The sequence below is a fragment of the Eulemur rufifrons genome, chromosome 6 (assembly GCF_041146395.1).
Source record: "Eulemur rufifrons isolate Redbay chromosome 6, OSU_ERuf_1, whole genome shotgun sequence".
NCBI classification, from domain to species: domain Eukaryota; kingdom Metazoa; phylum Chordata; class Mammalia; order Primates; family Lemuridae; genus Eulemur; species Eulemur rufifrons.
In genome coordinates, this window is record NC_090988.1 from 85,198,371 (window position 1) to 85,220,909 (window position 22,539).

The window sequence follows — 22,539 nt, forward strand, 5'->3', positions numbered from 1 at the left end:
TAATGAAGCTTCCCAGATGATTCTGACACAGACCACCAAACAAATTTGGAAATACGAGCTACACATAGTAAAAAGATTATGAGTTTTGAACCAGTTATATATATAAACTTAAATTTTAGCTCTTATAATTATTTTCTTAATAATTCTGAGCTTTAGATTCTTCACATAAACTGAAAAACAATAGCTACTACAGACAACTGTATATGTATGCATATGTTTGTGTCTGTAGGTCTATATTCTATGTATATACCCCTTTTTTTGGACTGTCTTCTTTTAGACGTGGTGTATGGGGTCTCTGGAAATCTGACTGAATCATACACTCTCAGCAGCTTGGCTTATATATGGTCCCTGAACCTTGGCATACTAGACACAAAGAACTTCCAAAGGCTTTCCTGCCATATGGGTTCCCAGTTACCCAGGCTATCAGGTTCACATTTGCCTTAATGATTCATAATCCCTCTTTCAAAAGGTTATCAGCCCAGAAAAAAATTATCCATTGAAATCCCAGTAGGACATTCAGATTCTTACTCAAACTGTATTTCTGGTCCAACAGCAATTCTTTTGCCTTAGTTTGCAGCCAAAATGTACCAAGTCATTTTACAAAGTGCTTGGGAAATTACTTTCAATGTGATGAGCCAAAAATCTCATATTGAGTTAGCATTTCATCTATTTCTAGTAGAGATTTCTCAGGGTACTCAGATCCCAGGCCTTAAATCATAGCAGATATCAAAGCACCAATCACAGCAAGTTTCTTCTCCTTTGTTTCAGACAACTGAAAGCCAGAATCAGCTTGACAATCTTAGACTCCGATAAATTGCCAACCAAACTGAATGAGATTCAGTCATTATTCTTTCTGTCACTCTATCCTGAACAATCAAAGTCCAATCTGTTTGCCTTTAGCTCTTTCTAAAACTCCCCTCTCCCTCAGCTCTCCTTTGTGCCATGTTTCTTACTCCCGTAAGAGTTAAATAGAACACCTGTTTTGAGAAAATCCCATTAGCCCAGACATCCAGCATCTCCTCCTAACAAATCCTTACCAAGGGACAAGAGATCAAAAAACAGAATAGCTGAGTCTTTTTTAACCAAACTGAATTAGGTAATGGTGTTTTCTCTAAACTGAATGAGCCCAACTCTCTAAATAACACCTTGGAAATGACATATATCTCATTTATATATATTCATATATACAATATATAATCTATATAACATATATATTCATATATATTTTATATATATATATATATATATTTTAAACTGAAGCTCTGAATGCTTTATATTGAAATGAATCATTATGCAATGTTGGTCTGCCAACCATCATACATGGCCCTGCCAGTAAAACATATGGAAAAACATTCTACCTAAGGGCAGAGATAATTCTTCCAAAATTTCTCGTATGGGACAAAAAAGAGGAAGGAAAGAAGGGGAGTCTCAGTGACTGTTTTATGTGTTGCTGCTGGGTCATAAAGCTCTGCAGCACTTTTGTGCTTTGGAAGCCATTTCTTGTCTATTATCTATTGCTGGAGGCATTTCCCCCCTGCATTCTAAATATCTGTTATAAGAAACCATATGTAGGCAGATTTGCTAAGCCTGAGCTTTCTCTTCAAGATAGCAGAGAAAATTGACTATATCTTAAAAAGATGTCTTCCCAGTCTCTATTCTCTATTATTCTCTATTCCCACATGCATCTTTCTCCAGAGAAGTCTCTTAAATGTAAAACATCCCCTCTTAGAGCATTTTAGGTCATTTTTGTTGAAGAAATATGAGTTGAGCCCCAATCATACATTAAGCAAAAAAAAATCCAAGTGCTGAAAAAAAACATGATAAATAAGCTCTTTTTCTCATACAATTTGCATTATACTGTGAGCTAAATTCACATACAAAAGAGATAATTTTAGTATAATGTAGAAGTTTTAGAGTTTTACACAGATGTTACAGGTGTATAAAAGAACATTATGCCCAACTTAGTGGTGGGAATAAGTAGATATGGAAAGATATTAGAAAAGGTAAAAACTGAGCTCATAGTTGATCTAGAAATATTAAAAAATAGGGTGGGGAAAGCAGATGGGAGCATGGACTAAAGGTAACAATATTGGTGCAGGATTTATGCTAGATCTATAAGCACATGAGTCTTGAGTATTGTTTAAACACTACTGTTCAAAGAGAGTGGTAGATGATGAGATTGAAGAGGAGGACAAAGTCTGAGTCACAGAGTGGTAGGATGCTAGCACAAGGAACTTAGATTTCATCCTAGGGATAATGAGCACTGGAGAAAAGTTCAAAGCAGGAGAGTGAGGTAATTCCATTCACACTTTGGGTGGTCCACTCTGCAAATAATGTGAAGGATGGATTTGCAAGGTGAGAAGGACCAGGTGCAACAAGACTAATTAGGAGGCTCCTATAACACTTTAGGTGAGAGATAATGAGAACTTTAACTCTCAGTAGAGATGCAAATATATAGAAATCATATTTTGAATTATTCAGCAAATAGCTTGATTTATTTTTTGCCAATTAAGTCATCCCTGAATATAAGTCACTAAAAAGGAAAAAAAAAACATTTCCAGGGATATATTGCATGCATTAAGATAAATATGGCATAATTCTTTAAAATCATACTTAATAACCTCATCTGGTATAATTTTTAAGTATGATTGTCTAGATAAGTCCACATTATTTAAATTATAAGAAATAAGAATAAATTTTATTTGGGCAATATGCCTGCTTCTCTATCTTCCTCTGTTAGCTTCCATTAGACGGGAAGAAGAATGTCAGTTTCAATACTCATTCACTAAAATGTTTGTGCTTGTTCTTGGCCATATTGGACCTTCCTTTGCTGAGAAAGATGAATTTTTCCTTGCTGGCTAAATAAATAAATAAAATTAAAAATAAAACCTATATCTGCTGAAATATATGTTTCTCAAAAGGTTCTCAGCCTCCTTGATACATTAAATTTATCTTACCTGCCAACATCACCTTATTTCTAGCCCTGAAATCTGGGTACGGATCATGTCATATTAACAATCCCTCTTGGGAGTTATTGCTGATAAAATGTCCAAAACAATTTATTACATTTGATTCACCAGCAATGCTATTTTGGAAACTCCCTCTTAGACCCCACAGGAGGATAGAACAAGGCACAAATAAAATTTTCCAAAATCTTTAAAAGATTCTGATTTCACTTACATATATTTATATTTCACAATATCTCAACACAAAGAGAAACTCTAGTTGTTTTTTGTTTGTTTGTTTGTTTGTTTTTTGCCATGGTTGGAGGAAGTTTAACTGGTTTTAATTCTTTTGGAAATACTGTGAGTAAAAGACAGGTTTTACATGTTAGAAGTAAATCCTTGCTATTTGATATGTGGAAACCCATACATCATCTTAGTTGTGGGACACTCATCTTGTGGTAACTTGGAAGATCACCTAACCAAAAATATAGAACATACATGCTCCATTCCTTGTCTTCTGAATCATCTAGATTACCTAATGAAGATAGTTTTATGGCACTGTAAATTGCTGAAACTGAGTTCTTGTCAAAGTGATTTTTTTTCCTAAATTAATCAAGCATATTTATAAATATTTATGGGGAAGAATAAACCAACATTATGCCAAAACTTCACTGAGCACTTGTATATTCAAGCCATTTCAAAGACCTTACTAGGCAAGCCAGAGATCTTTATAACTTATTCACATATTTAACCCCTGCCACATTGATTTCCCTAAAAGTCGAGACAGAAATCAACAAGAGCCCGCACACCTAACTGGGATAGACTGGATATGCTGTATCTGGTTCTACAAAAAGAAAGGTAGACAAGTAACAGTGAATGGAGAGAAAGATAATATTTATTTAGCTCTTGCAGTAAATATTGTGTTATTTAGTTCTCACTACAACATTCTGAGATAACTATTATATGAGTACAATTATGTCCTTGGACAAATGAGAAAACTGAAGAGTGGAGAGATTTCGTAGCATACTCCATGTCATATATTATTGGTACATGCATTTTGGATTAGTTTTCTTAATTCAACAGGCTACTTTAGGAACATAAATCTTTGATGTGTCATATTTGACAGAGCTAATTTTGATGAGTGGGCCTTTTAACATTTCCAAAATTATAAACTATTAAATAACTTTCAAGTTAAAAAAATACTATGAAGTTGGAGAAATAGATATTCTTACCCATTTTTTGAGCCAAACTCCATCTCTATCCAATACCTATTGCACTGCTAACAGACAGCCCTGGGGTAAACCTGGGCTAGTGTAGGATTTGGGAATAGGATAGGTAGCCAAATAGCCTGGAGTATGAAAACTATGTATGGTTTGTTTGCAAGAGGGCACCAAAAAAGAAAAAAAAAAAAAAAGAGGCATAGAGTCATACATTTACAAATCTAATGTATCCCAGAAAGGATCATGAATCGCGCTCTAAGTAAATTTTTCATTCTTTGAAAAATTAACTATAACTTAATAATCTATATTTCTATCTCAAATTACTTTAATCACTAAACAGATTTAGCTATTTAGGAATGAAACTTATTTTGTTTCTTATTTTAAAATCTAGAGGAAAAAAATACCTTTCCCTTTTAGTAAAGTTATCATTATATTAACTCATTATCCATTCAATATATATTTTGAAAACCTATTAAATTCTCTTCCTGGGCTAATAACATGGAGAGAGATGGTAATATATTAGACATGAGGAGAGATTAGAGTCTAATTGGGTCAAAATATAGTATTTTGAGTTTAAATCCAGACTAAACAGTGAATTCCAAGTTAAATATTTTATTATTTTTTTAGCATTTTTAGTAGCATAGATATACTATATTTGATATATTAAAATTTGGCCCAATATTTTAGGAAAGGAAATCATTACATTGAATTATGTGTATTATACACACACAAACATATATGCACATATATTTCTTAAAATACATGGGTGTTTATAAATATATATACATACATCTAAATGTGGTATATTTTAAAAATATCACTTAAAAAGTTAAACCATTAGTATATTTTTAATTTAGAAAATTGAAGTCCCCCATAAAATAATTTGGGTGTGGATTAAAGATATACAACGGGTCGCATGACTTTGTTGTTCACATTATTTGTTATAAAACAAAGATTTTATATTTTGACAGAACTACCTCTACATAGCTGTATCAAAACAATGTTCTCAGAATACTTTTGTCAGGTGGTAATGTGGGGCTTGAATCCAGGGATCCAAATGTCTGTGATCTTTTCACTATATGAAGCTCCAAAGTATAAAGATATAAATATACTGACAGTAGTCTAAATTTTTATATAATTTGGGCTACAAACTACAGGATCAGTGAAAATGTGCAAGCTTTATCAGCTATTTATAAGGATCATGAATTAGGACTTAAGTTCAAACAAATAGAACTTTCAATAAAAGTGTAAACATGTTTCTATTTTATGTTCAATATTTGGTAACATTGTTTTTGAGTACTGGATAACATCAAAACAAATATATATCTCTTATTTATTTAAAAAATAATTTAAAGGTTGTATGTACTTATATCGATATGTTGCCCACTGTGTGAGTAAAAGGCAGTATTCCATTTCATAGCATTAACCTCTTTTGTCTATAGCTAAATCTCATAACCCAAGTAATCAAGGCAGAATTAAAATATCACCTGAGTCCCTTGTTTGCCTGTGTGACCTTGATGACTTCCCCCAACCTTCTAGACTTTGCACTTGAACCACCTTGAACCATCTGTATGTCCTTCCTTAATTAATGGGATTCCTTGGAGCCAGTACCTTATATACCCAAGGTTTGGATTATTTTTAGTTTTATGTTCTCTTTTATTGTCTTATCCTTACCTGAGAAATATGCAGTATCACCAGATGCCCTGGAATAATCACACTATGAGATATTATGAGTTCGTGCATATAATCTTAGATCAGATGTGAGGATACACTGATTTATGCATATTATTTAGGAGAGAAAAATAAAATAATTTTTTCTTGATAAGTTTGCCCCAGGTCTTGCCCCACGTTTAATTTGAATCTAACCAGGTTATAGATCTAACTTCTAGTTTATAGGATACTAAGGGTATAGAGGAACAAGTTAAATACCACCAAAACACAAAAATAATCAAATAAATTTAGAAGAGGGAAGACAACTAACATGAACTTTTTAAAATTCTGGTGTCATTAATAAAGTAAAAAAAAGGAAGACCATTCTAGCTTAATAAAACTATCACATAACTAAAGATAATGTGTAGACATATACTGGATCCCAGTTCAAACGAGCCAACAGTAAAATACCTTAGAGAGATACTGAAGTGGAGTTGAATATAGACAGGGTATTAGGTGACATTGAGAAATTATTTTTAATTTTTGTTAAGCATGATAATATTATAATTATATAGGAAAATGTCTATTTTGAGAAATGGACATGGAAATATTTAGGGGTAAAATAGTTTGAGACATATATATGTGTGTATGTATACAGAGAGAGAGTTTACTTTGAAATATAACAGGAAAATAATTAGTGAAGCAAATACAGTGAAAGATCAAAAAACTGATAAATCTAGGTGATGGTGTTAAATATTTATATCTACCATTATTCCATATATTTAAACATTTTCATAATCAAATAAAAGAAAACAAGGAAAATTTTAATGCCAGTTACTAACAGAAAATAAAGAATCATGACATACATAAGTACCAATTTCCAATGATGCTTAAGATGGGGAATGGAGTAAACATAATGTGATAAATACATCACTTCTTGACTGAACTGCTGTGACCAGATACGGAATAGAATACTTGGAAATATAGGCAAGTACAGTTCACAGGTAAGGTAGAAGGCTAAGGCATACATGGCGTCAGCAAAATCATTTATTATGATGGATCGTTCTGGCCAGTATTCAGTGTGGGTATCAGTCATTATTTATTCATTCAACAAATATTTAAGGCCATGCTTTACATATATCTGCCATGATATAAATATCAATAGGATGCAGGTACTGCCTCTACCACGTCAGGATGGCAGAAAAAGAATACAACTGGTACATTGCAACACTACAGAACTATTATAGTCAAAGTATACATGAAGAGTTATGATAGCAGGGAAGAGACAGTAAGTAGTTTTGCCTGGTTGTCTGCAGTGTCTTGAAGAATGAGAGTGAATTTATTACTTGAGGAAGAAGAAACACATCCTAGGCAGAGGGACTAATATATAAAAGTACCTAGAGATGAGCAAGAAAATTTCAAGAATATTAAGAAATTTAGTATAGGGTTTACATGAACTTTTAAGAGATGATGATAAATAGGAAAGTTTGGATCAAACTGTGAAGATTTTGTATGTCAGATTGAAGAATTCATGTATAATTTGATATTTTATGTTAATACAGTATTCAAAACTAATGTCATAAAAATCTAAAAATAAGACTAGCATTAATTTTATTTGTGTAAAATTTTCTCCTCCAGAAGCAATTTACTCTGTAGAGAAAGCAAATAAAAAATTTTAAACTCTAAAAATGGACTGAGTTCCCAGGAGAATTACAATATAAACACCCATTGCACTCTTGTTTCATTTCTTTCTCTTTGCCTGGCCACAGGGGAATGGACTGAATAAGAATATGCCACTTTCCCAGCTTTGCTTCTCTGCACAAATTGGGACTTGTCATTTCTTTTTTCTGCCAGCAAGTATGAGATGTATTGCAACCTTGCAGATTGTCCAAATGTCTACAAATGAGGCTGAAAGGTTAACCCAAGTAGATGACAAAAATTTTAGTTCTACAAAAGTTGATCCTCTGTACCTAATGACCAGACTAGAAATACTTGGGCCCCAGGCAACAGTTATCTTACCTCCAACAGAAATAATGATATATTTTATATAATTTTGATAATAGATAAACATTGGGAATACCTTAAATGACCAAGAATAAAATCATGGTAAAATAAGAGAGAAATGAGATTATGGGATTATGAATGGTTTAACTATTTATTTTTTTAATGTTAAGCCTAGATATGTAGAAATGTTTTCTTATACTGTTCTATAATGTACATTTTTCTAATAGATAGACAAAGACAGATAGCTAGATACATATATATATAAACAGGAACACATAATCATTGTCTCAAAGAGATAACAGAGATAAAGGGAAGAAAGACCTCAATGAATTGCCAATGGGGAAAAAATTATGAAAGGGAAGGGAGCCTCATTTAATTATGGTAAAATGGCTTAAATCATTAACCTTCCAATTTTCTGGAGTCTGAATGTAATGTATATATGAAAATTGTAACATTCCAGTTTTTTGAAGTATGATATTGTGATTGGATATACATTTTAGGAGTCATAAGTCTAAAAGATGTTTATGTGGTATATGTAGTTATCCAAGGAATCAAGTTTAGTGCATAGCCTATTAAGTTATATGCCATAATGGTTTCAGGAAAAGTACACAGGGAATTATTGTTTTCAGGTAACCTCCCATTGAATTATCCTTCTTCCTTTCACTCTTGAAAAAAGTATTTATTAATAATTACCATGTGTCAGGCACTAGGTTAAGACCCATAGTTCAATTGATAACAAGAGATACAAAGTCCCCTCCTCACACAAAGAAAGACTCTAGTGCCCTCAACCACTGCCATAAGGTTATGTTTCCCAAGACCAACAGAACTTGTATCTCAGTGATCTAACAAGCAGTCTGGGCTGCAGAGAAGACACTGCTTCTGTGTTTAGATTAGCAATACCATGAATAGTACCAGCAGCACCAGTTATGTCTCTCAAAGGAGGCAGGAAAAAGGGGATGGATAGGCAGAATAGATAAGCTTGTTGCTAAATACTTTCAAACCTATTTCTTTTCCATGGTATGCTACAGAATCATTTAAGAGCCCAGACAGAACTGAATCTCAGAAGAAATTTTCATTACGCAGAATTTCTCCACTTACCGTTGAAAAGTTAGGTGATTCTTCAAATATGCAATATTGAAACTGGCAGTTGTCAGGGCCATCTGGAAACCTTGAATTTTTACCCATTATGAAAATCTTTTGCCTTGGTGTGGACTGCTGAGAACCAACCACCTATTACAGTTGAGGACAATTATCTCTGATGCCACTCAATCACTTTACTGTAATAGCAGCTTTCCAGTCTTTTTCTCATTTAACAGCACCCTACGAATAGTCAAGTCAAAGCTGGATGCGCCAAGAGGCAATTGCCCTCTTGAAGTGTGGAGTAATCCCTTTCCATTAAATTTAAGCTGAGTTAATATTGAGGCTCCCTGCTAATGTTTAATCACACATTAGTACTTCAGAATGGGGCGGGGGGCGGCGCATCGAGGAGGGGAAAACAGTTGTTGGACATGAGTCTCTCTTGGATCTGCAGAAACGTACTTAATTATTAGCGAGGCAATTTATATTAAAATGAGAGTGGGCAAGCAGTAAAAAAGGCAGTAGGCAAAGAGGTAGTGTAAAGGGCAAAATTCCAGGAAGACTTTAATCAAAGAGAGGCAGATGCAACATTCTACTAAGAGATAAAGAACTTGGGAATGAACGAAAGGCAATCACAGCTTGCCATGGGGAATGAGAAGTTTTATGATGCAAATTGTTTTCTTTACATTTCATATTCCTTTCCTTTGCCTCTGAAGACTAAAAGGCCAGTGATACTGAAAATAGTCCCATTCCACAAAGTATTGCATTAATTTATTTATTACTGAAGGCTTCTCTTTTAGAAAACCTTCTTTAAAGCAGGATTTATTTGTACAGGTGGAAAGAAGAATTTAGTTATTCATGTCTTAATGCAACTAGTGGAGCCAGCCCTAGGAAAACTTCATGAGGTATGTTCAAGATTTATGGTAGTTAAGGATTTGCCCCTTTAAGAACCCAGACCAAAAAGAATAGAAATTTTGGATACAAAGATTTCAAATGTTTTTAAAGTATTTTCTTGGATTTTTAACTCGAGTATACTAAATGCAGTTTAACATTCTAAATGATTACTGTGAAGATAAATGATTTCATTTTGTTGTAAGCATAACTATCCCAAGAGCTATTCCCAATAATCCAAGGCACTAATTTCCAGCTTAAAATTTTTTAAAAAATCTGTATTTTTCTAAATTCAAGTTGAAAAATCAGTGGTATGCCTAAAATTCAACATCTCTATAATCAAGACTTAGGAATATAGACAATATAAGAAAGTGGAAGGGTTTTTTGTTTGTTTGTTTGGTTGGTTTTTGTTCTTTTTTATTTTAATTGCCTTGGCTTTCTCTTTCTTATCTTTTCAGTGTATTCATTTCTGTACATTTTTTTCTGTATAACTCATTGTCCTGCATACATAAACACATGCATATATAAACTCGCACACACTTACACATTCGCTCACTCTTTCCTCCCCAAAGTATAGGGCTCTGTATCTAGGTGGCTTTTACCAGGGCAATGAGGAAAAGGAAGAAGAATTATTATCTGACTGGAGCTCACCTCCCTTGGATTAGTAACTCCCAAGTAACTTGTCACTTGCACTGTGGTTAAATTTAGCCTGCATATGGTTCAAAACATCTGTGATTTTACATTCATGCATAAATTATTTTGTACAGTAGAGTTACTGCAGAAAGCACCCTCCCATCACCATGGTTACCAGTTCTTCCTGTGGAGCTCTCTATTCACATTTACTGTTAGTACAATCACAGGGTGAGTGGTAGGGAAAAAAAAAAATCAAAGCTACAATTTCACAAGCCAACAATGATGTCTGGTAGTACTGATAATCAGTAAGAAGTTAGCAGTGAAGAGGATTGCCTTTACTTTCTTCAGAAAAACTTTTACTTTGGGCACAAGATAAATATTTTGTATAAAAAATATAAAGTTAGATTGAATAAAATAGCTCCACCATTAGAGAATGGTTAAAAGCATTTCACTAGACTTAAACCCACCTGAGGCCTTTATTCACAGCTTTCTTGTCTATTTCTATATTTGATAAGATGCATGATCACTTTCCTTTGGGTTTGTGTAAGGCTGGTGGCCGGCACCCCTCCCCTCCCTAATGGAAAAAGAAGCAGCCCACGACCTGCCAAGGACAATGCCTGCAAGGCCCAGCTAAGGTAAAGGACGACCACACCTGGATGGTTACCCTGATAAGAGTCTGGTTCCTAGAGTCCACCCATACCACCGGTCCCTCCTATTTCTCAATACCTGCCCTAAAACTGCAAGGGACAATTCCTTGCTCTCCCCATCATAAATCTTCCTGCCAAAGAAACCCCTACTCCCATCCCTAAAAACATATATAAACCCACTCAGACTTCTGGGTGATGCGACTTTTCGGGTCTCTCTCTCTCTCTCTCTCTCTCCCGGGACCCGAAAATTTTGCCCAGGTCTCTCTCTTGGGACTCCTTACCCTCACCCAGGAGTGCCCCAATAAAGCCTCTTTACTAATCCCTTTCAACTCTGCTGTCTTTCTTTCTCTGGCACCGGCCTATCCAAAAACCTTACAGTTTGCTTCCTGATGTTTCTGCTTCAGGGTCCATGGTCTCAATACTTAGCAGTGGTCAATTATTATTATTAAAAAATAATAAGGGGGACAGAATAGATGCCGTGCAGGAGAATGAATAGTGCACTGAAATAAATAAGATCTATGTCCTCCTAATTATTCTCAGTATGAAATTTAGTTCTCTCCTTAGTCTTGCTGTCTAAAACCAGCTGGGCTTCCTTCCCTCCAACAGTGAAATGCAAGGTAAAACCAGTCACCCCACAGTGCTCTATACTTCGTCATTTAGAGATAACACACACACGTGAGCATACATGATTGCTCTTGAGTGATACCCCATCTCAGAAGGTGAAATAATTGCATTGTGCAATGGAAAATTTTAAGGTGTTAAACTGAGGGGCAAGGTTAACAAGAGGTAGTAGTTCAAGGTTTGAGGAAGCATAACTTTAGAGCAGATGATTTAAAAATAAAACTTTCATTTAAAATTGGAACCCTGTGAATAGATGAGGCATTTTCAATTGTGTTCCCTTTAACAGAACAGACTACCTATTTTGCATTATAGTTGACAGCAACATATTACATCTTAGGAATTAAGAGAGAGGAGAGAATTGCATTGGGTATGGTTCAGCTACCTGAGAGAAGATGAGTCACTTTTTCTAGAGTGAATTTTTTTTATGTTTGTTTATTGATTACAGGGAAAATTTCACCTTCTATGTCTCATTTGATATTCTTTCCTGTACACGCAGGGAACATGACATGTAGATAGAAACTTCTCTTCAGTGGAGCTGAAGAGAAATAGACTCAATAGACTGAGAAAGTAGAGTGACACTGAAATATACAAGTGAACTGGGAGTATTTGAGCAAAAAAAATTTTACTTGAGAATAGCTATCTTAAAAATGTAAAGGACAATTTATATTATGCAACAATTTATACTTATGTAACAACTAGGTAAATTATAAGAAATACCTATTAAAATGCATGGATAAGTCGGCAGAAAGGTAAATAAGCTAAATAAAGGATGAAAAAAATAAAATACTGAAGTCATATTTCATGTGGAAAGGATTTGCCAAGTCCATTTAACCTGAGTCTCAGATTTACAATCTCAAGGGGTGTGACAGGTGGCAGAATCTTGATCTGTCTTTGTGAGAAGTCCAAGAGAAGTGTGTCTGTCTCTCTCTCTCTTTCTCCTTCTTTCCCAAAGAACTACCGTCTACAATCTCTAAAGACTCCAGTCTAAGGAAATGTGTCAATATGAATAGTGGTTAGAAGGAGCAGAAAATTGTCCTTCCTAAGAATCCATGTCATAAGCCAACTTTCAGGCACAGTTGCAGTATAAATGTATACTACCTGCGTGGTCTGAAAAATCTCAAACCACAAATGTAATTTAAAATGATTCTGGGCAACAGCATTTCAAGGTGTAAAAAGAGGCAAACAGATATGCTTTGTGTAGAAACCATGTTCTAACCTAGAACCTGAAAAATTCTCACAGATAAAGTTCAAGAAGATCTCACTGTTAAACTCACAAAACACTCAAGAAAAAAAAAATCATAAATTGAAACCATCCTAAAAATAGACAAATTATACATTTGAAGACTTCAGATATAATAATTAGGAACCAAATATTAAGTGGGTTCAGTGTGGTTAAAGAAAAATAAATACGGCCGGGCGCGGTGGCTCACGCCTGTAATCCTAGCACTCTGGGAGGCCGAGGCGGGTGGATCGCTCAAGGTCAGGAGTTCGAGACCAGCCTGAGCAAGAGCGAGACCCCGTCTCTACTAAAAATAGAAAGAAATTATATGGACAACTAAAAATATATATATAGAAAAATTAGCCGGGCATAGTGGCGCATGCCTGTAGTCCCAGCTACTCGGGAGGCTGAGGCAGGAGGATCACTTGAGCCCAGGAGTTTGAGGTTGCTGTGAGCGAGGCTGACGCCACGGCACTCACTCTAGCCTGGGCAACAAAGTGAGACTCTGTCTCAAAAAAAAAAAAAAAAAAAGAAAAATAAATACTAGAAAAAGTAAAAATAATAATTCTACAATCAATAAGTATATTTTTAAAAGTTTCGAGCAAAACTTTTAGAAATAAAAAAACTGAAACTTTAAGGAATCCACTGTATATACATATGTATGAAATGAATATACATATTTGAAAAGGTATCAAGTAGAACTTTTATAAATATAATCTATGTCTCTTTCTGGCTCTCCATCTAGTGTGTATGTGTGTGTGTATATATATATACATATATACACATATATATAAAATATTTCTCTCATTTGCCCTGCCAATTCAGCAGATATATATGTATGTATACATATATACATATATATATATATAAAATCTCTATATCTATTTATATCTGCTTATTTGGCAGCATAAATGAGAGAAATAGCAAAAATGAAAGATGTAAAGATAGATATATTCCATAGTGCAGTTCAAAACAGAAAAACTGTCAAATATGAAAGAGTATTGAATAGATAACTGATAATTTTTCATAACTAATGAAAAACAATCTAACAATGCCTAATAAATTCCAAGCAGGGAATCTATATATAAGCACATTGTAGTAAAACTGAAGATTACCAAAGACAATCAGAAGATCTTAAAAACTTCCAGAGATTAAAGATATATTATTTTAGAAGAATAATTCTATTGATAGCTTGCTTTTCAAACATAATCAAAACCAAAGAAAAATGAAATGATACCTAGAATATGCTGAAGGGAAATAAAAGCAAAGCTAGGATTGTAAACCCAGTAAAAGTAGCTTTTGAAAATGAGAAAAATAAACCATTTTTAGACAGACAGTATCTGCTTTGATACAAACAGAGAATCACTGAAGAAAATTCTGAAGGATGAGCAAGTATTTTTATCTATGTTATTCACTGCTGAAATCATTAATAACTAAAATATTGCTTGGAATATAATAGGCTCTCAATGTATTTTTTACTTCATTCATTCGGGAGTAACAAACTTCAGGTAGAAAGAAAATGATTTTATATGGAAGCTCTGAGATTTCAGTGAAGAAATTAAGACCAAATAAGCTTATATATATGTAAATAAAGCTAAAAAACCATGACTATATAAAACTAAAATGTTAGTACTATGGACTCAGAAATAATAATAGAACTAAAATACTTGGCCATAATTATATATGTCATAACGCAGATGGTCAAAATTAAAATATTATAGGGTCTTTTATTGTTTCGATGTATAGTAATAACATTGACTGTCTCACACTTGGTATGTACACAATTTGAAATTCCTAAGGTAATCATTAAAAAAATAGATTACATAAAATCGACATTTGTAGATGTGAAAGCATGGAATGATAATTGAAAATTAATTAAAAAGTAAAGATATTTGAAAGTAACAATGGAAGAAGGAGAAAAAGAAAAACATACATAAAAATGCACACCACAAGACAAATAGAGGGCACATAATTTATAGAAATAAATCCAAACATTGAAGAAATTGCAACAATGTAAATTAACTCAATGACACAGATAAAAGACCTACAGACTGGAAAAGAAAAATCCAATCTCTTGTTGTTTACAAGAGACTTATTTAAAACATAGGAAAATAGAAATGTAACAGGTAAAAAGATGAAAAGCAAATCAGTAACCAAAGCAAACTTGTGAAATGATTGGAGGGAAAGAGGTCAGGTTTTTGTGCCCATTGACCTTGACTCTGCCCTAAGACTTAGGCTTTTTCTACCCATTATAGACATTAGTTGTTTTGTTGGTACTATTTACATACATTATTGGACATGAAAGATCTGTAAAAGTTCATTTTAAAATGAAAGTTGTAGTCTGGACACCAGAGAACCATGATCTATTTTGTGATAGATTCATAAAGGTGACTGTGATATAGGCTTAAAATCCTGCTGATGTATACTCAACTTTTCTATAAGTATTTCACTGGGAGATAGTAAATATTTTTCAGAACAAATAATAACATTTTAAGCTTAATATAAGGTATGCTAGTTTAATTATACATCTACAATTTAGATATATTTTTATCTTAACAGTTTCATTCTTTCCAGTGGTACAGTGAAGAATAGGGATTATGTTGATACTCTCATATGACTCATTTAATCTCTCATGCGATAGTAGAATATAAAGCCATAAATTTATAATGGAAAAATTGAGGAAGTTGACAAGTTGATGGTAGGGAAAAAATAATAAATCTTATCTTGTCAGAAATGTTATATTTAAAACATGCCAATAAATTTGTCATTTCTCAACATATTGTACTAGGTAGAGGACACATTTCATCAAGAAAATCCCCTGTGTGTTAAATTTATATGGTATCTAAATTTAATAGTAATGTTTAAGGAGTAGTTTCTGAAGACATAATAAAACGTGTATTTTCTTCATGCATACTAAATGTTCAGGTGGTACTTAACGTTTGTTACATAATTTCACTGTTGGTTGATTAAAAAATCCCTAGCATTTTATATAAAATGCTGGTATTTATTAATTGGTATTATAACTAAACTGACACATATACATTTTTAATAGCCAAAAATGTTTGTATAGTTATAGTATGATTGAGCAAAATAGCTTTCAAGGCACAAAGCATCATTAGAGCTAAAAAAGAAAGTCAGTATATGTTTATAATTTTAAATTTATATTAATCTAATTATATAAATATAATCTCTCTCTCTCTCTCTCTCTATATATATATATAATACATTATTTCAGAGAACCACAAAGAGAAATAGTCAAATTTGTTGTCAATTGGGAGATTCTCTCAACCTTTTCTCAGTAATTGACAGATCAAGCAGATAAAAAATTTATGTGGCCAATTGAAAGAATATGATAAATAAAACTGTTCTAATTAATTCATATAGAATGTTTCACCCAATAACTATAGAATACATACTTTTTCTAAGAATACATGTACATTTATAGTATTTGCCAACCTAGGCCACAAAACAAGTCTCAACAAATTTCAAATGCTTGGAATGATACAGTCCACAAAGATGGCTATCCATAACACCATTATGCTAACAAGTAAAAAATAATTAGAAAATATTTGAAATTTAAGAAATGAAGGCATATACACTTTATTGGTCAAGGAAGAAATAAAAGCAGAACAACAACTAGATTATTTAGGACTTAATGATTACCAAAATATACCTATTCATACTTGTGAGATGCAGATAAATGCTACTTAGAGGGACATTTATAGTCTAAAATGCATTGGAAAAAGTTATGAAATGAACAAAAGAATAAAATGAAAGAAAATTAGAGAATATAAAAGGAAAAGAAATAAATCAAATTAAAAACAAACATTCAGTAAGGAAGATAGTTGCCATACAGGCCAATACATCTTTGTCAGAGACCAGCACTAGTTCTTAGATGATCTTTTAGGAACCAGTAGACAAGTCCTTATCATAAAATCCAGGTGACCTGATTGAAAATTTTGTGTTCCAACATGCCATGCACTCTTAGGTTGGAAACCTATACTGTTTTCTTTAGAAAATAAATTTGCATACTATGACATTTAACTCCCAAGTAACTGGTGTTAACATCTTCACTCATACTTTTTAAATATGTATGTGTCTATGCAATACAGTTCATTGAACTTGATGGTCAGTTATTTTGTAATTAGTTAAATACTTCAAGGGAAAAAAGAAGAATTGAATGGGACAGTACACTCGAGGCCAAAATATACCTGCATCCTCAAAGTTGTACTCAGAGATTAGAGGAAGAAGGGGTGATGTCATTCATGAGTGCTTTTTCAAGACTTATTTACTTTTTAATTTTTTATTTTGAAATAATTTTAGACTTACAGAGGAGTTGCAAAAATAGTATAGAGAGTTGACACATGCACCTCACAGAGCTTCCTCTAATGTTAAGAACTTATGTAACCATGGTATCATCAAAACTAAGAAATTATTAATAATATCAGTACAATTCTATTACCCTAACTGCAAACTTTATTCAGATTTCCACTGGTGTCCTTTTTCTGTTCCTGATTTAGTTTGTATGATTTAAAGAAAAATTGTTCAAACTAGCTGCAGGAGGACCTCTGTAATCTCATCATCAATTTCATTCCTTCAGTCAAGTATAAGGGCTGTCCATTGTGGCTGGACACTTTCCAGGCAGCCTTTATATACATTTATTGTGCCTATCATGTATGGGAAGTATTGCCCTAGTCTTAATTTTCTACCATTTCTATAATTTAACTTTTTATTATTTGGATTTACCATATACTTCCTTTTCCATCTAAGGATGTTGTTCTCCATAGTCTGAATAATATCTCCATCTCCTTTATCAGGGTGTGAACACAGAATGGATTTCCCCTGGTTCTGACAATCAAAGCTTCAATGGAAGCAATATAAATCACCCTAGTATACAAAAATGTGATTCTTTATTTCTTTGTCTTTATTCCTTTGTGGAGCAGGAAATGGCCACTACAATGAAGCTTCAGAAACTAATACTTGCTTTAAAATTAGCAATCTAATATTATGCATTCAATTCTTTAGAGAATTGCTTCATTTCCTGTAAATTCTCAGTTGGTCCATGTGTCCACCCTGTACTACTTTACAGTGACATTAGGCTAATCATGTTGTTTTTCCTCAAGTGTATAAAGATTCTATGACTATATGCAAGGCAAGCTCTTGGGTTAATGTCTTTATTGACTGATAAAAGCTTTTTTTTTTTCCCCTGTAGATAACTAGGCAATATCTTTTAGGCAATGGGATGATAACATTTTTTAAGATAGGTAGTTATTAATAATATAATTATCATATTGCTTTAGGGTGTTACTTCTGAAGACAAGTAGAGGCAGGAAAGAGGAGAGATTTGAGGCAGAGAATTCAGTTTGGAGGCTGGTGATGAGAAAATGAGGAGCACCTCACATAAATCACTGCCAGTGGAATCAGAGAGTAATGGTTGAAGCAAAGGGATTTTTCTGAAGGATAGGCAGCAGAATTTGGTGTCTGTTTAAAAAGGGTATGGGACAATGACAGAGAAGTCGACGGAGAAAATAAGAAAGATGGGACTTCAATTGTGGAAGATTAGATGGTTGTTTACATCATTCAAAGATTTTAAAAATAGAGATTATTTTTTGAGGACAGATGGAAATTATTTTCTGCTTTGTAGTTATTGAATGTAGGTGCATGTTAAAAATCAGAATGGAAATCTCCAGTAAATGGTTGACTATAGTCATATATCACCCTAATTACTCTAGACAAAATATCATGGGTGATCCTGGTTAAAAACCCTTTACAATTTGTTAGGCAATTTCCTGGACACCACCCTATGCCCATAGTTACAAATGGTAGTTGCAATGGCTGAATATCTGAAAGCTCATTGTTGGCCAAGACAAGTTTATCTTGTCAAGTTACCAACCATGCTTCTGGGATGAAGCTTGCCAGGTTGATCTCAGTAGATCACTTTTCCAATTACAGTGCAAGATTTGACACATTTGTTCCATTCTCACAATCCCTTTCTCCTTGATATCTTTTTTAAAAGATTCTTGTTCTATAACCCAACAGAGAAATACATCACATTTGCTCTTAAAGGCATCAAAAGATATCAGGTTAAGGGAGTAGAGAGTGAATTGAAATAGATTTACTTGTACAGAATTGTATAATACATACTTAATACAGTGATCTAAGATTTTTGCTTGGTATTTAAGAAAAAAAAATTACATTTACAGATTCATTCAGCAAATATATGTTAAGTACTTCTGTCAGGGTGGAAGTCTATCCTTGGTTCTTGGTGTGCACTTGGCCAAAGAATGACCAGACACACCAAAGTGTCCGGTCTAGACTATTATCCCAGTCCTCTGATTCCTTTCTTTTGAAAAATCACCAGCAAGGCCAATATGATGGAGTAACCTCAGGCAGGGAGCAGTTTCACAAGAGCAGCTCTTTATTGTAGAATAAAACAGGTCTGTCTCTGCAAGTGGAGAGAGACAGACCAACTCACTCACTGTCTGATCGATCCACTCACTCCTCTCTGACTTCCCGGATTGTTTCCTGTTACTAGCCCAGTCTGAAGGAGGGCTCTTGGGAGGTGTAGGATGTTATCAAATGATTAACAGGTATCCTCAAAATTCCATCTGCATATATATATATATATATATATATATCTCCTCATATATATATGAGCTCCCTTTAAGAAAGCCCACCTGGAGGGGGTGAACTGCAATGCAGATTCAAGTTAATGGCATATTAATTACCCTTAGGTTTCTGTAGATCACTTTTTCAATCTTATTATTCCTGGGCTGGGGAATTCCTAGATTAATAAAGCATTCCCTCCTTCCCCAGGTGTAGCAGTTGCTCCAGATAGGAATAAGGATTAGGACTAAAATGGAGTACCTACCCTTATCCTTCTTCCCAGGTGGAGCAGTTGCTCAAAACAGTACCAAAACAGGGAACCCTTGTCCAGAGAAGAGCCAGAGATCCTATCTACCTACCTAACATTTCCTTTATTTCAGGATTTTTACTAAGCATTGGGAGGGTAGAAATGAATAATATATAGAAAAATAGAAGGTAGATCAAGGGTTTTGACTGTTAAGTTTTGGTTGGATTGTGGTAGTGCTAGGGTGATGTAAAGGTAATGAGTTCTAGTAAAGACATATATTACTTAAAAAACATTTAAGAGACAAGTCTTTAAGTTACCCACAATGTACTGGGGGAGACACATAAGCAAACAATCATAGTAGAGTTTGGCAAATACTGTGCTAAAAGTATGACATGGAAGACTCTGGGAGAACAAAATTAATGGATCAATCTTATTAAGGAAGAGTTATCAAGTTTGTCGTGCTTGAACTGTGTCTTGAAGAATGAGCTGAGGCAGCCAAATGGATAGGAAAGCATTTAGTGAACTAGGGAAAACCCAAAGAATTGCAAGTCCTTTCAGCTGATCAGTGGTAAAAGACAAGGCAAAGAATAGCCAATTATAGAGATTCTAAACCACACATGTCCATTATACAGAAATCCTAACCGTACCAAAAGACCAGGAAGAGGGTCCTTACCAGTAGTACCTTGACAAATGAAGTGGCTCTAAGTGGTCCCTTAAATATCAGTAACTATATCACAGTTCTTCAACCTGTCTATCCAAAGTTATATACTCAATGACTAATTTAACAAGTAATATTGATGTGCAGCCAAGTTTGGAAAGTTGAGGTCTAACTATAAGTAAGATCCTGCGTCTCTTTTCATAGGTAATTTGGACCATAATGACTTCAACATAGCCAATCTATAGTCTGACCAGGTGTGGATAAAGTGGCTTGGTATTTTAAAAAGTAAAAAACACAACAAACTTATCTAAAAGGGATACTAACAATTAGCTGAGACAATTGGATTCTCTTTAATTTAGGAGCAGGCTGGTTTAATCTATACCCACATACCCTCACTTAGTAAAAAATATAAAATATCTACATAGAACTTTGTATCTTACAAAGTACATTCACGGGTATTCATATGTAGGTCCTACAAAGTGCTGTGACACATGTATCCTGATTACCCTAATTCACAAATAAGAAAACATGAAGTTCTCAGGTTTAAAAGCCTGTGTTTGGATGTGCACCCAGTGCTTCAGATTCTGGCCCCAAGACTCCATAATTTATGGAGTCCATAGATGATGGAAGCATGGCCATCTCATTAGAAGAGAAGTAGAAGAACCTGGAACAAGTAAGACACAAGGCAACTGAGTTTCGAAGAGGTGCAGTTCATGGGTAATACTGTGGTTGGAAAGGGAAGGCAAGAGATAGCAGGAGGGCACTGGGTGCTTGTGTGGAAAGCAAAGGTCAAGAAGAATCTCTAAAGAAAGGCTGAAAATGCACCAAAAAGAAAATTTCCTGACTTTGAAAGTTTGGTTGCAACCAGCCTAATCTAGAAAAAGAATTAGCAGCAAAAAAAAAAAAAAATCACAAAAGAAAATCCTTAAATAGAGGTGCCTACCTTATCTATAAATGCCTGCGACGAAGTGATATCTAGGCCAGACTGCTGGCCTGTGATGGGACATGTGCTTGGGCAAGCACATAACCAGGACTCTGTTAATTACGTGTCTGCGTCTCCGCACTTCCACAATTAGCACTGAACAATGTTGTGAACATCTTTAATCGTGCTAACGCTGGACATGAATATTTTATTCAATTGGACCATACCCCAAAATTAACATACTTAAGAAGCTATAATACACAGCATTATGTTAGTGAAAGAAACCACTCCAAGGAAGAAATGGTGCTATGAATACATAGTACGTACTATTTACCAAGATAATGAGGAACTTTTGTCTGCTGTTTTTATCCTGCTCTCAATATGTCCATTCAGAACTTGAATTTTAAAAAATTAATAAATGCATACGAATGTTGTCAAAATTAATTATTTTGTTTGCAGGGCATTTTTACAATATGAAACAATATAGAATTTGTCCTGGTGGTTTGAGATAATCTGATCTACTCTAATATCCTCCACATGCAAAATTAGCAGTCTGTTTAAAGCAAAACAAAATAAAACAAGAAAACATAGGGCACTAAAAGAGATGAATGGGAATGAGACAATTAGACTTCAGCTTTTGAATGGTTTTGGTGACAAGTCCAGTGTACAAATCTGAGAAAAGAGTCCCTGTCTTAAATCCTTCACATCCAGAGACTGCAAGTTCTTGCACAATCTGGTACCCACCTGCCTGTCACTATCCTCACTTGATGATCTCTTTGCCTCAGCCATATATGGCTGTGTTAAGGTTCTTGAACATTCCTAAATCCTTTCTGTTCCAGGACCTTTGTATTTGCTAATACTCTACCTAGAACACATTTTTTCCTTTCTTCTGTGACTAACTCTTACACATTCCTCCGGTATTCAATTAACTGTCATGTCCTTGAAAAAGCTTTATCTGCTCATCTCCACTTTAAATTAGGTTAAGTCACCTGTCTACAATCCTAGTGCTTGCACATTTTCCCTTCAGAGCACTTACTACCATCAAAATAAATAGTAATATGGAGAAATATTTGTTTGAGGAATATGCTTTCCCCTCATGCTATACCATAGCTCCATGTGGGCAAGGACCAAGTTTATCTTCAGCACCACTGTGTTCCAAGCAAAGTAACTGGCATGTCGTAGCTGCTTAATAAATAACA